Source organism: Felis catus, chromosome A2 (genome assembly GCF_018350175.1).
Source record: "Felis catus isolate Fca126 chromosome A2, F.catus_Fca126_mat1.0, whole genome shotgun sequence".
Taxonomy (NCBI): Eukaryota; Metazoa; Chordata; class Mammalia; order Carnivora; family Felidae; genus Felis; species Felis catus.
Genome location: NC_058369.1, coordinates 52,373,427 through 52,388,642, shown reverse-complemented (window position 1 = coordinate 52,388,642; position 15,216 = coordinate 52,373,427). Strand labels below are relative to the sequence as shown.

The 15,216-nt window shown below is 46.1% G+C and overlaps 1 protein-coding gene and 1 long non-coding RNA gene across 4 annotated transcripts in view; one reads left to right on the top strand and one right to left on the bottom strand.

The window, feature by feature from the left end:
• Positions 1-5,316, bottom strand: part of HRH1 (histamine receptor H1) — a 78,292-nt gene extending 72,976 nt beyond the window's left edge. Inside the window, exon 1 of the mRNA XM_023250023.2 lies at positions 5,226-5,316. The gene's annotated coding sequence lies outside the window, so the exon portion shown is untranslated. The remainder of the gene's footprint in view (positions 1-5,225) is intronic.
• A 54-nt stretch (positions 5,317-5,370) lies between these two features.
• Positions 5,371-14,531, top strand: LOC102901170. Of its 3 annotated transcripts, none has more exons than XR_006593963.1 (4): positions 5,371-5,661; positions 7,631-7,836; positions 12,376-12,583; positions 13,716-14,531. It is a non-coding gene; the product is annotated as an uncharacterized LOC102901170 (long non-coding RNA). The 3 variants fall into 3 exon arrangements; XR_006593962.1 differs by having other exon boundaries at positions 5,375-5,661; positions 7,631-7,728; XR_439742.5 differs by lacking the exon at positions 7,631-7,836 and having other exon boundaries at positions 5,384-5,661.
• Positions 14,532-15,216: the final 685 nt, after the last annotated feature.

Below are 15,216 nucleotides of genomic sequence, written 5' to 3'. Positions count from 1 at the left end.
CATCAGAAAGGAAAATCACCAGTGGATCTCACGCATGGAAACATGATGCTAAAATCCTCAATAACAGGTGAGCAGAAATAATCCAGCAATAAAGATACTACAGGATGACCAAGTTGGGTTTATTCCAGAAGTGCAAAAATCACTGTGGATTACCATGTTAACAGGCTGAAAAAGAAAAATCATGTGACTATCTAAGCAGATGTAGAAAAAAAAATATGTCAAAAACTCTACTTCCATTTATGACCGGAGAAGAAGACAAAAACAAAGAAGAAGAAGAAAAAAAAATTAATAAATAAACGTGTGGCAAAGTGGGAATAGAAAGGAACTTCTTTAATCTGATGAAAATTATCTACCAAAACCCTAGAGTAAACATTATCCTAATTGTCAAATGTGGACAGCTGCTTCATAAGAGTTAAAAAAGGCAGGATGCCCAGTATTTCCTCTTTAATTCATTCTTATACTGAAGTCTTAAGGACTGTAAGGCAAGAGAAAAGAAAAAGAAAAAAGAAAAACCCTGAAAGGACTGGAAAGGAAGAAAAACTGTTACCTGCACCTCCTACAATTCTATAAACACTTCTTCCAAAAGAATCTACAAATACATCTTTTTAATTAGTAAGAGACATTAGCAAGATTTCTAGATACAAATCAATATACAAGATGCTAACATATTCTCCCAAAATGTAACCAACAGAATATTAACGTAAAAATATACATATATATATTTAATTTATAATAGCATGCAAAATATCAAATAAATAGGACTATATCTAACCAAAGACGTGCAAGACCACCAAGGGAAATTAAGAAACTATACTGTAAGAAATTAAAGCTATCCTAAATAATGAAGAGAGATACCATGTTCATGGAAGACTAAATACTACACCTTCCCATCCCCAATGGAGCAACAGAGAGCTCAGCAGAAAGAGGGAGCAGATCGGAGTGAACTAGGCTTATATTCCACCTCCTAGTTATTAGGGGTCAATGGATATGAAAGCACTTTATAGAGTGCTATGTAAATACAGGGATTCTTATGACCAGCATTATTGCCTCTTACTGGTCTGAGTGTGGGGGAAAAAGTTCTCCCTCCCAGATAAGGCCAGCCTCTGCTCATCCATTTCTCATTAAGGGCATTGCTGAGTGCTTACTCTGTGCGTAACATTTCCTTATTCAGTCCTCCCAACAACCTACAAGGTGGGTGCTATATTAACTCCATTTGACAGATGAGAAAGCTGAGGTTCAATCAAGCAACTTGTCATTCATAGATCCATTTATTCATTCATTGGACATTCATGAACCCCTTCTATGCACCAGGAGCTGTGAATACCATGGTGAATGAGACAGACACGGTCCCTGCTCTATCAGAATGGATAGTGGGAAGCTAGCCAAAAGTCATACCACAACTAATGAGCTGGCAGAATGAAGATTCAAACTCAGGTCTGCTGAACACCAGAGTCCATGCTTTTAATCACTCCCTGGAGATGCCTTCCTCAATCCTCTACTCCATCCTCTCTGTTGTGATGTAAAGATTTCTAACATCCATTCTGCTGGCAGAGGCAAGTTTCAATGGGCCTTGCCATGCAAGCTGCTACACAAATTGAGAGCTGTCAGCTTCGATCCCAGCCCATGTGATCTTCCTGCATTATCACTGGAGAATTACAGCAGGAAAGATGAATGCATAAAAGAGGAGAGGCATCCTGCCCCCCCCACCCCCACAGCATCAGCGGCATTGTTCCCAATGAGTGTGTGCCTGAGTCCTCTGCCATCATTAATGGCAGAAGTGAGTCACTTATAAATAAGATATGGGAGCTTTATTATAATTACATCCCGAGATTCAGAAATGCTCAGCGTCACTGTGAAAGGGAGGGCAGCAGGTGACTGAGGCTTGAATGATCCCTCTGCCAGGTACATCTTTCAGATAAAACGTCTTGGATCAGTAGCAATTACTGCTAAGGCTTGGCCTGAATGCTAATGAGAATTACTTACAATTGCATGTAATTCTTTGCCATTTGTACTATCTGCTTTTTTCCTTCTTTTCTCTGCTTTTCCGTCTTGGTATTAATCCTGAGAACCAGACACTGGGAAATACGATTAAAGACCATTTTGCAGATAAAAAGACTGATGCCCAAGGTCATTCAGTTCAAAGGTCTAGGGCTGGAGTTCTAACCCTGAGGTTTTGTTTGTTTGTTTTGTTTTTGTTTGTTTTTGTTTTTGTTTCTTTACCTCACTTTCTGTCTTTAAGGGCAAAAAATTTTGGAACCCTGGATGTGTCTACTCCACTTCCCTGGAAGTACACAAAATATCCCGAGTCAACAAGACAGGCTTGAGTAGTGTGTTCTGTTGAGGCCTTTGCCTTAGTGAGGACAGGGCAGCTGGGGCAGATCTTATGAAGCGAACTTCAAACCGACCCTCTGCCATCCCATAACCACCAAGAGGCTCAGGCTTGGGCCTGAGAAATGTTGTGAAGAGAGGATTTTAAGACAGAAGATAGGAAGGTAGGAAAGATAGGAAGAACCTTTGTCCTGCCCACAGACACTAGAAAATTGCCCCAAACCCATGGCCCACGGAACCAAGCCAGAGAATGAAGTTCAAGCAACTGCTTGAAGCAGTGGGTTTCACCCTAACAGTGACAATTATGGGAACGCTAAGCATTTTCTGAGTTCCTAGTGGAGTGCCAGAAGTTTCAGTAAGTCTGCCCTGAGACATCGGGCTTCAGGCTATTTAAAGCTGGAGACCACACTAAGATTTCTGGGACAAACCACTTACGTCTCCCACTTGACAGATGAGAAAAATCAAGAGGATTGCACTGGTGAGGCAGCTTGCAGACAGCAGATCCAGGATATAAAGCTGGGCCTGTTTGACTTTAATACTAACACTCATGACAACTAACGTTTAAACAGCACTTTTATGTATGACATGGCACCATGTAAGTACTCGGTGCGTCTGAACGCAATTCTCTCAGCAACCCAGTGAGGGAGGTGCTATGAACATTTCTATTCTAGAAATGGGGAAACTGAGGAACAGAGTGGCGTAGCAACTGGCCCAAGGCCACAGAGCTCATAAACAGCACTGGAATTTGAGCCAGCTCCAGGATCCACACTTTTGCAGCGTTTGCTATGCTTCCCTCCTCTTTGTTATGAAAAGGCCACTCTGTTTCCACCAGGCACAACTCCACTGTGAAAAGGAAAGTGCAAACATGGAATTCTGAGAGGCTCCAACGGCAGGAGGTTCACATACAAGTTCTTCCTTCCTTGGACACTTGAGGGCCAAGAGGGACCACTCCCAGCTCAGGACTGCCCAAACTCCCCCGGGCTGCAGGCGCCTCTTGAGGCTGCTCCAGTCTCCACCCAGCTCTGAAATCACAGACAGGGAGTGCTGGGCCAACTCTTGCCTTAGAAGGATTCTGCATCACACTGGAAAATGGTACCAGGCTTTCCCTCCCCTCTCCACAGATTCTCTCTCCACGAGGGGCAACACCTCTTGATAGAGCCAGGTAGCCTCAGGTGGCCTTGGGCTTATAGCAGGGTCTAGCAAGTCCTGAATCATATTAATATATTTACATGGGGTTGGCAGGGATTCCTGTGAATGATGACCCACCCAGCAGCAGGTCCCCTCGAGGACATCCATGAGAGAAAAAGGAGAATGGTGCGCAGGCATTAGGGACCCCATTCTTTAACTCTGCTTCTGCCAGCCACAAGAAGGAGGGAACTATCTGCAGCCTGAGTTTCACTGATAATCTGGAAGGAGTCAGGTAAGACTTGTGTTGAAATCCCAATTCTGCCACGGACCAGCTGGGCAACCTCAGGCAAGTCACTTAACATCTCTGAGCCTCAACAGAGCATCTGTCCAATGAGGTTAGTAGTAATAGTGCCTACCTTGTAAGGTTGCTGTGAGAACTAAATGGGATAATGCATAATGACACTACAGTTGGTGCTCTCTCTCCCCCTCTCAGTCCATGCTGGTTCCTGACTGTCAAGAATGGGCATATATCAGATCCCCAACTCCCCTCTCTTTCCTGTTCTGGAAATACACTCCATCTGTGCTCCACTCACAGTGGCCCACCCCTCACCAAAGAAGGAATTCCCCAGCACCTTTCAGCCAGGCTCAGGACAAGCACTGTCCCCTCATGTCAGACTCCAGGTCTGAGGTGGGAGCCCCCTGCCGGAGAACAGCGACCCTGCCTGCAGCATCTCTGCACTACCAGCTGCCAGGCAGAGAGGACACCTTAAAGAGATTAAGGCGTTGGAAGGGGTCTTCTGAGGGGGGTGGGAGGTGGGTGTGAGGGGGACAGTCACCCAGGGGGAGAAAGCGACATCCATAAAGAACTGCTGCTCTCCAGTGTCTGCTCCTGACTTCGCTGGCTCCTTCCAGAAAAATCCAGAGCAACTTCCAGAATTTGGTCCCCGCTCACTCTTGCCCTGAAAGAGCAGCCCCTACGCGCTTCGGCCACCAAAATCCACTCCCTAGCAGTAATGGCCACCCATTTTTCCAAAGGATCCTCCCCTCGGTACAATGAGGAGGTGGTCCGTCCCTCCTGGGCTTGCCGAAGACCTCTGGCGGTGGTCTCAATGCTTCCCATTGAGGACCCCGGTGACGCTGAACCAGGGGCTTCTCCGCGTGTGGTTATGTGGTTTGAGTCAGGCCTCCTGGGGCTCAAAACCGTGGTTCTCTCCTTGACTTGGTCTCCCTCCTTGGCACAACTTTCCCTCTCTAAGCCTCAGTTTTCTCCTCTCTAAAATGGGTGTAGTAACACCCGGTTCCTGGCGTTACAGGGAGAATCCCAACAGGCACCGGATGCCCAGCGCCTGGCACAGATAACGCACTCCACAGACGGGCTGGGACTGCGGTTAGCATCGAACTCAGCGCCAGGGGCAGCTCTGGAAAAGCTGGGGACTCGCCCTCTCCGCCCCAGAACCCGGAGGCAGACGCTCTGGGCGCGCGCCCTGGCGAACCCCGGGGAAGCCACAGGTGTCTGCGCGTCGGGGCAAGGCGCTAGAACGGAGTATGAGGACGGGTGCCGTGCAGCGAGCCGCGCCGCGGGACCCTCCCCGAGCCGCCGGTGTCCCTAGGGCCCCCAAGCGCGCCCACCCTGCGCCCGCCGGCTCCCGAGGTCCGTGCTGCTCCGCAGGGACGCCCAGACCCCAGCGGCCAGCGCACAGCCTCGCCCCGCCGCTGCGGCCCCGCTGCGGCCCCTGCCCGCGCCCTGCCCGCGCTCCGTTCTGACTCACCGGCGCCGGCTCCGGCGAAAGTTTGGTGGCGCGGCGGGCGCGGCGGCCAAGCTGCTCGATGCTCTGCGGCGGCGGCGGCGGCGGCGGGGGCGGTGGCGGGGGCGCGGACTGCGGAGGCGGGGCTCCGGAGGAGGAGGCGCGCCGAGGGGGGCCAGCCGCGGAGGGAGGCGGAGACCCGGGCCCGCGGGCCTGCGGCGCCCCCGCCTCCGGCTCCGCGCTCCCAGGGCCGCCCCCACGCAGGGAGGGGGCGCGAGGGGGCGCCTGTGGCTCGGTTCGGACACCTTCTCCCGCCTCCTGCCGCGCATCCCGGCCTCGGGCTCCGCGCAGCGTGACAGCTCCTCGGGTTTGGAGAGAAGGGTGACGGAAGGGTCAGAACCCTGGCGAGAACTCCCCACCGCCCACACTCACCTGAGGGCGGGCGGACGGGCGGAAATAGGTAAGTCCAGACAAAGAAGCAGAGCTAGAAAGTCAGAGAGATGATGTTTGGCAAAGTCAATGACAGACTGAACGACAGACATCTAGTGATGCCCCCACCTCCACTTATTCCTGCTGGAGAGGCCAAAATAGAAACAGATGGACAGAGCCAGACAGATGCAGAAACTGTAAGATTGACAAGAGACGCCACCCTAGAGGTTTCATGGCGAACTAGAGAGACACCCCCCCCCCCCCCGCCAAGGTCTAGAACGCCACACCCCTCATCTATTTCTCCTGAGCCCCTCCAGATGAGCTCAAGTTTCAAAATGAAGATGTTTCCATTGGCATCCTGTGCTAGATTGAACCTAGAGTTGGGACCATGGGAGACTGCAAGGGCGGGGGTGGAGGGTGGTTCTTCTACAGGTCCCCTGGAGCCTCTGCCCCGTGACTCTGGGAGCCTGAGAATTCTTACCGGCTGCCTTCAGTTCCAAAACTGGGGAGGAGTGGCAAAGTTTTCTTTCCTCAGTACCGGGAACACTTTTGAACCTCTAAGCAGTTATGGCCTCAGATCTTATCTCAACACTTCAGAAGAGACACCCAAGTTCAGAGGGAGAGAAGAAAGGAACTGTGTGTTGGGGGGGGGGGTAGGATGTGGGTTGGGGGCATGGTGGGGGTTCCCCCCCCCTCAGCTTCCTCTGAGTAGAAGGCAATTCCACTCAGTAGTTGTGGGATCACTTAAAGCTAGTTTGAGACCCAGCTTCACAAGCTGTGTGTGGTATGTTAATGATCCCTCTTTCTGGCCTCAGGGTCCACATGTGCAAAATGAGAGTTAATAAAAACAGCTGTCATAGTGCCATGTACTCTTCTAAGAGCTACAGGTGCTTACTCATTTAATCCTCATGACACCCTGAATAAGTAAGAATTATTATTCCTATTTCACAGAGGAGAAAACTGAGGTACAGAGAGGTTAAGTAACATGCTCAAGGTCACACAGCTAGTGTGGAATCCACTCTATGCAACCTGGTTACAAGGTCCAAGGTCACAGTTACTGGGCTGTAATCTTCATCTCCCTGGGACTGCTGGAAAGTCCTATGAGGTCATTTACATAAGAGACTTAGCAAGTACTCCATAAATGGTAGTTCATAGACCATTGAGCCTGTCTGCAAGGTAGGGATTAAAGCGTTGATGGTGATGCCCAGAGATAGGAGACTTTGGGTTCAAGATAGCTGACAAGCCATGTTACCACCCTGGGTACCAGTTCTGACCTTCATGAATCAGAGAGACAAGGGACTCCCCCTTTGTTCCTGTAACCAGACTTCTATTCATTAGCATACCCCTCAACCAGAACTCACTCTGAATCCACAGTTAGCCCCCCTCCATTCCCTGGTGAGTCTCCAGGGCTGGCATATTTTACACTCTACCAGACTAATGCCCCTTTAGGAATTGAGTTAGCACTTGGGGTAGCAACTGTTACAAACTCTAAGGGAAATGCAGTCTATCCCCTACAGCTGTGGGGCTGACAGAAGTAAGAGGTTGGGGGGAGCTTGGAAAAGTCTGGGTCCACTTCCATTCCCTCTCCTTTCTGCAATTCAGCAAAAGTCTGCTTACTTGAAATTCCTCTCCAAAGTTTCACTTCCCAGGCTGGTGTTAGGCCTACTAAGCCCATAGTGATCACCACTTTTAGAAACATCAGCATTTTAGAAAGAGCAGGTCAGACATTATTTGAAGCCCCTGGCGGGCAGGGTGTGTGTTGTTTGTTTTGCTGCAGCATTTGGAACTGATAGATCATAACTCAGGCCACATCCTGGGTGTGTGAGACGGAGGTGGGTAACCAACTTACTAATAACATACAGGCAGCAGAAGAAAAATAATAGTAAGCCCTTTCTCATATTTACCATGTGCCAGGCTCTCAGATCATTAGACATAATCTGATACACCTACTCCTCGCAACAATTCTGTGAGGAAGATATTGTTAACTTCCTATTTTGCAGATGAGAAAACTGAGGCACAAATCGGGGAAGAAACTAGTTCAGCATATACAGCTAGCAAGTCATTCCAAGAGCGGACAGTTAAGAAGATGCTGAACCAGGTCTGGAACCTAGATCAGTCTGGCTCCATGAGCCTGTTCATACTTCTGTCCTTGGTGGAAGAAAGCTAGAAAAGGGGGACTTGTTGAGCCCCTGAGTAGAGATTAGAGGTATGGATTAAGAAGGGGTAAATGAAAAGTATCTGTTCTACCACTTGTTAGTTCAGTGCTTACTTTGCTTCTCTGAGCCTCAATGACCTCGTCTGTTACATGAGAATAACAATACTTGTGTCATACCCAGGGTTTTCGTGGTGATTCTTTTGGTTGCAGGTAACATAAACCCAATTATAACCAGGTTCAGCCAAAAAGAGTTCTGAACTGAAAATTTTAAGAAGACATTTTGGATTCAGACATAGTCTGTGCCAGAAGCTCAAAGGAAGTTGTCATGAATCTGTTTCCCTCTATGTCTTGACTGTTTTCTTTTGTGTCTGTTTTATTAGCAGGCTGAGTCTTTCCACAGGAAAGCAGAAATGGCCAATTAAGCCACCTCAAAGCAAAGATATCACTACCTTAAAACTTCCAGCAAAAATCCCAAGGTTGACCCCCATTAGCCTGGATTGGGTCACATGTCCAGCCCTGAACCTATCACAATTGCTCTGATTGGCTAAGCCTGAGTTACATATCTATAGCTAGAGTCAGGGAGTGGGGTCAGCCCCTCCAAAGTTATAAGGACTAGGATTGTGTGGGGGATGGTTCCCTAAAAGCAAATTAGGGTGCTCTTAGCAGGATAATGGGGCATTGGGGCATTGGTGCTGGGCAGCCACAGAACCCAGTCATAGAACCCATGTCCCTTGAACTGAAACAAATCCCAGTTAAAGTAACAGCTGAAAAGTGTTATATCGCTCACTAACCAAAGGAGTTTTCTTTGCATTTGCACAGGGACACTAGAAATCACAAAGCCTTTAAGACCCAGAGGAAATGAATGCCACTTATGTTGGACTCCCAGACTGTGCAACAAGCTATGGCCCAGGGGACCTGGGAAGAGTGCTCAGTCCAGCTCCCCACACCCATCACATTATGAACTCAGCCATTTTCTCTGGGGACTCTGCACTCTGGGTGCTGAGAGCTCCAACTGGTCATTTTTCAGATAGCTGCCCAAAGAAGGCAAGATGGCCTTTCTCTTGTTATACTTCCGGTTCAGTTTGTGAGAACAGATGTTAGTTCTTCACGGCCAAGTATCGAGCATGTTATTTAGAGTTATCGCAATTGACCCTTTCAACTTGGACCAGATGCAGTTCCAGAGTTTCTGGCCTTGGGCAGTTAGTGTGACTTCTCCATTATAAATGTCGTTAGACTGGCACACCGTGAAGCTTATCTTTTTAAAGGAAAGTGAGCAAGAATGGCATATGTCAAGCTGGAATAAGACCTACCCCTTCCTTCCCCACTTAAGTAAAGCACATAAGTTAGGAGTGCACACTGCTGGTGGAGTGGGAACTGATACAGGCTTCCTGGAGGGCACTTTGGAAGCAAATGTTGAGGACTTTAAAAATGTTCGGTCTAGGGGTGACTGGGTGACTCGGTTGAGCACCAACTCTTGATTTCGGTTCAGGTCGTGACCTCATGATTCATGAGTTCGAGCCCCACATCAGGCTCTGCGCTGACAGTGTAGAGTTTGTGTGGGATTCTGTCCCCCTCTCTCTCTGCTTCTCTCTCCCAAAATTAAATAAACATTTAAGACAGTTCAGTCTATGAGTGAAATAAGTCAGTCAGAGAAGGATAGATATATGTTTTCACTCATATGTGGAACTTGAGAAACTTAACAGAAGACCATGGGGGAAGGGGAGGGGGAAAAATAATTACAGAGAGAGAGGGAGGCAAACCACAAGAGACTCTTAAATACAGAGAACAAACTGAGGGTGGATGGGGAGTGGAGAGAGGGGAAATGGGTGTTGCGCATTGAAGAGGGCATTTGTTGGGATGAGCACTGGGCGTTGTATGTAAGCCAATTTGACAATAAATTATATTAAAAATAAATAAAAATAAATAAAAAGTTCGGTCTATTTTTCCATACCCTGTTTTTCCTGAGCAAATAATCATTTAGATATCACCAAGATATACATAAAGATGTTCATTGCAGTGTTGCACGCAATAGAAGATGGAAAATAATCCAAATATCTAACTATAGGGAACTGGTTACATAAATTATGGTATATCGAAAGAATGGACCATTCTACAACTGTTAAGGTAATATTAGAGACTATGGAATTACGTGAAAATGGGTTATACTATGTAAAGTTAAAAGGGCAAGTTACAAAAGACTAGGTATGCATAAACTCACTTTGTGAAAAAATATACCTATTTGTGTATAAAAAAAAAAAAAACCCTAAAGTAGTTGCATTAGGCATAGTGGGAAGGAGAGGAAAATTGATAGGTGCTTTTGGTGTTTATTTATCTGTATTACCTAATATTTCTTTAGTAAATTTGTATTACTTTGGTAATTAGGGAAAATGCCCAAATAACTGTTATAAAAGGATCTGTGTTTGGTTTCCTTTTAGAAAAGCACTTTCAGGGGCGCCTGGGTGGCGCAGTTGGTTAAGCGTCCGACTTCAGCCAGGTCACGATCTCGCGGTCCGTGAGTTCGAGCCCCGCGTCAGGCTCTGGGCTGATGGCTCGGAGCCTGGAGCCTGTTTCCGATTCTGTGTCTCCCTCTCTCTCTGCCCCTCCCCCGTTCATGCTCTGTCTCTCTCTGTCCCAAAAATAAATAAACGTTGAAAAAAAATTAAAAAAAAAAGAAAAGCACTTTCATTCATCGAAAGATCACAAACCAGAAGTGAGATTAAATTGACCTATCTGCCTTTCTCTCTCTGTCTCTCTCTCTGTCTCTGTCTCTCTCTTTCCCTCTCTGGCTAGGATGCGTGGAGACGAATGGGGAGCTTAAGCCTGGCAGTGGCAGTAAAGCTGCAAACCAAAAACTGCAGAGACCAAAAACTCTACGTATGGAAAATGTCTGTGAACTCCAATGGATGTTCATATATACTCCAGGAGAACACATATGGCCTAGAAATGGGTTCAGCATAAACTCTTTTTGCCCCTCCAGCCCCATATGACTGCTTCTCCATTTCTCAGCTTCTGTCTCCCCATCTAGTTACCTAGGAATTGGCAAAGGCCTGGGGGAAGTCACACAGAAGACTGGGCTCACCTCTATGTGTTTCTTTTCATTCTGGGATCTTGATCCTTCAGGTCTTGGCTTCCTGGAGAGCTCTCTGATGCCTTCTAACAGATTTTCATGTTCTTTTTGACAGTTCTAGCCAGGATTTCGAGTTGTTTATTGAGAGAATTGCTCTCTGCAAGCTAGTTTGTCTCGAGCAGAAACAGAAGTTGGGTCATACGTTATTTAAGTGAAAATGGCTAGTTATGAAATGTATGCACCGTGGGATTCTATTCATATGCAGAACATGTATATGTGTTTAGTCAGAAGAAATACTGGAAGACTGAAAGCTACATACAGCATCTATCTCTGGCTAAGTTTTCATTTTTTAATGTTTAGCTGGTATTTTTCAAAGTTTATACAGTGGACTCTGACCATGTCTAATCTAGGAGTGAGTTTTGAAGTCATTTGTACCCATTTTAAAAATGTGGACACTAAGGCTGAGAACATTTAAATTCATTTCAGTTGAACAATTATTGGAGGCTTACTGTGAGCAGAGAACCATGTTATGGGCCCCTAGGGCATCGAAAGAAATAACACCTAGTCACTTATTCCTCTATCTCAAGCATCTCCACATGTGCTTGACTTTGGGATAAGAGAGTGAAGATGACAACAATCTGCCCTTAAGATAATCTAGCTGTGCAGAAAGATATCCGAAGACACCATCCCAGGGATGATGTGGTAAATGCTAAAGCAGTGACGTGGTAGAGACTGTGCTTTGCCTCTTAACAACCATTCTTTCAATATCAAACTACAAGATTGGATTTCCCAGCCTCCCTTGCAGCAAGGTGTGGTCATGTGACTTTATCCATCTTGCACTGTCTATCTCCATACTTCTTTTACATGAAAAAGAAACTTATTTTGCTTATCACCCTGTTATTTTGGATCTTCTCTTTCATACAGATAAACTAATCCTAACTCACACAAATCCCAAAAATAAAGTGCTATGGGAACAAAGGAGTAAAGGGAGGTTGGAATGCATATTTCTACTCTTGAGCATCAAGGAAGTCAGAGGAGGTGTAAAAGGTGTGAAGAGTTCACCAGTAGGATGGGCAGGGATTAAGAAGGAAGAGGATTTCAGGCATACCATGCAGGGAGCATGAGCACCGGGCTGGAAATGGGTAATGGAACGGGCTGGAGATGGGCGCATATGTGTTGGAATCAATCAGCCTGGACTCAAATCCTATCACAACTTTTAGCAAGTCACTTCATTGCTCTATGCCTCAGTTTCCCTGTCTATAATATGAGGATAATAGTGGTATTAACCTCATTGGGTTGTAGAGTAAGTTGGGAGGAGAACATGAGTTAACATGAAAAATGCTAAGAGCAATGCCTAGCACATGGTGAGTACTCAGTAAATGTTGGCTGTTATAGGCTTATCTGTAAAATGAGGTAATCATAGTCTAACCTCATAGGGTGGCCAATGTGTACAATATGGCACAGGGCTTTATACAGAGGACGTGCTCAACTATTTAGCTCTCTTCCTCTTCCCTTCCCTCAAGGAGCTTACAATCAGCATTTGACAAATCTTCACTGAGCCTCTACTGTGTGCCAGGTCCTGGCACAGAAGGTTGCTGATTCCAGGACAAATCAGACCTTATTCCTGACCTCCAGCTGCTTAGTCTCAAGAAGAGGAAAGGAAAATAAAGAGACAAATATAATACAGTGTGAAAAGTACAACAGTGGTCCAATTTCAGTTCATGAACTCAGGTGAGCAAGAAAGGTAACTTTAGTTTTTATTAGGTGAGCTCAGTCTCTGCTCTGATCGCCCATTTCAGGTAGAAATCCTTAATCTCAGGTAAGTTAGGTTTTTCCTATTTCTCTGGGGATAGTAGGTCAGTTCGAGGACTGCTGCAGGGACATCTGGGGTGCGTCATCACTTATCCACTCTGACATCTGTTAAGACATCTTTGTTCCTGTCCCAGGAGAGGTCACCACCTGCACAGGGCACTGCTAAGTTATCTCTTGTCCCTAAGTCTCATTTCCTCTCTCAGCTGCTCCTGGGTCCTTCCAAATGCACAGGACCCATTGCTCAGCTCCCATGGCCCCTGGGGTACAGAGAACTCTGCTAGACATTTGAGGTTCTTCAGCCCAGCCAAACACAGCCATTTGTCTGTAAGCATAGGCTTTTCTACGTTCAATTTCTTTGAAGTTATCTGGAGATTCTAGGGCTTTACTCCAAGCTCGGATATGTCCAGAGAAGGGGCAGGTTCAAGTGTCCCTTTCCTCAGGAGCTCTTACCACCCATCTCTCCCTTTGCTGCTGCTCCAGCTCTCTCTCCTACTCTTGTCTGTGTCAACCTTTTAAAAGAAAAAGGTAAGTGATTCAGCCAGCCAAATCCTGTTCATTCAGAAATAGCAGAGGAATTGTAATTCAGGACAAGCGAACTGTAAGGGACCATAAGCAAATCTCCAGAACAAAGGAGGAGAGTGTTCTTTATAAAGGAAAAAATGGAGTTGGGTGGGGGTGTTTTGAACCCAAGTTCATTGGAGGAAAATGAGAGTTTGAAGAAGTGGGGGCCTCTCCTGGGCTACAGGCAAGGGCACCCTCCTTTGCCCATCCAGAGGAAAGCTTTCTTCTTCCTGCTGTGCTACACAAGCTTCTACCATGGCTTCCCTACTTCAATTCTGAGTTAGGTTTCCTTAACACATTTTTACATCTGGAAGCTCTTATCTAGTTTCAGGGAGGGGAGGCTTGCTCCTCAATACCCTGCATTTTCCCATGCCATCAGTATACAACAACCTTTTCCTGTTGCTGTCACGATCCTAGACTTTAGAAACTCAAAAGCTAAGAAAAGATTTTGTTTTGTTTTATTTTTTTATTTTTTATTTTATTTTGGCAGAGCCAGAAGAGGGAAGTAGCCTTGAGATAATATCTTAAGATAAGACTTCCGGGTAACAGAAATTAGCAAGAATGAAAAATAACCCAAGGAGCTTCCCCCACGTCCGCCATCAGAACAGCTAAGCTCAAGACAAGTGACAACATCAAGTGTTGGCCAGGATGTGGAGCCCCTGGAACTCTCATACACACCTGGTGGAGATGCAAAATGGTACAGGTACTTTGGAAAACTGCTTGGCAACTTTAATAAACAAAGATCGGCTTGAGGTCCAGAAATTCCACTCATAGGTATGTCTCCGAGAGAAATGAAAACATGTCCACAAAAACTGTACGTAAATTTTAACAGCTTTATTCATAATAGTCCAAGCCGGAGACAACCTAACTATCTACTCAAATAGGAGTTTGAATAAACAGTGTGGTAAATCCATAGTATGGGATACCACACAGTAATCAAAGTGGATGAATGATTGCTGCCCACAACACAGAAGAAAAAAATCATTATGTTGAATAAGAGAAACCAAATGCAAAAAAAAAAAAAAGGTGAATATTATATAATTCTACTTATGTGAAATTCAGTAACTGGCAAAACTAATCTATGGTTTTACAAGTGGTGACCTCTGGGGGAGAAGGGGGGAACAGGACTGTTTTTGACCTAGAAGGGGCAATGGAAGCAGGTGTTAGAACAATTCTACACTTTGATCTTTGGGATGGTGACACAGGTGTATACAAAGGTAAAATTTTTAAGTTTTTAAAAAATGTTTATTTCTTTTTGATAGAGAGACAGAGAGCGAGCATAAGCCGGGGAAGGGCAGAGAGAGAGAGGGAGACACAGAAATCTGAAGCAGGCTCCAGGCTCTGAGCTGTCAGCACAGAGCCCGATGGAGGGCTTGAACCCACGAACTATAAGATCATGACCTGAGCCAAAGTCAGATGCTTAACTCACTGAGCCACTCAGGTGCCCTGTTTTTTTTTTTTTTAATTTAATGTTTATTTATTTTTGAGAGAGAGAGAGAGAGATACAGCACAGGCAAGCGTATAGATAAAAATTTCAGTATTTGTACATTTTACTATATGTAAATCATACCTCAGTTTTTAAAATTTCATTTTAGTTAAAAAACACACAGGCTACTATTTCAAAAGTAATATGCTACCCTCAGCGCTATGAAGAGGTAAGTACATAGCACTCTGTGGGAACCCAGGAGGGGTATTAACTACACTGTGTGTGGGGTGGTTGTGGGGATGCAGAAGTTCCCAAGGAAGCCTTCCTGGGACAAGTGATGGCTCAACTGAACTTCAAAAGATTTGAACTGAAGATGAAGCAGAAGATGTCAATAAGGGCATTCCAGGCACAAGGAACAGCATACAAAGGCACTGGGTGAATTCCAAGAGAATTTGACTGGGGTGGGGGTGTGGGGGGGGGGGATGAGCCTACAGATGCATGCAGCAGTCAGACCTGACTGAGCCTTATAAGCTGAAGGGGAGCTCAAAGAAGGTCCTGAAAAAGT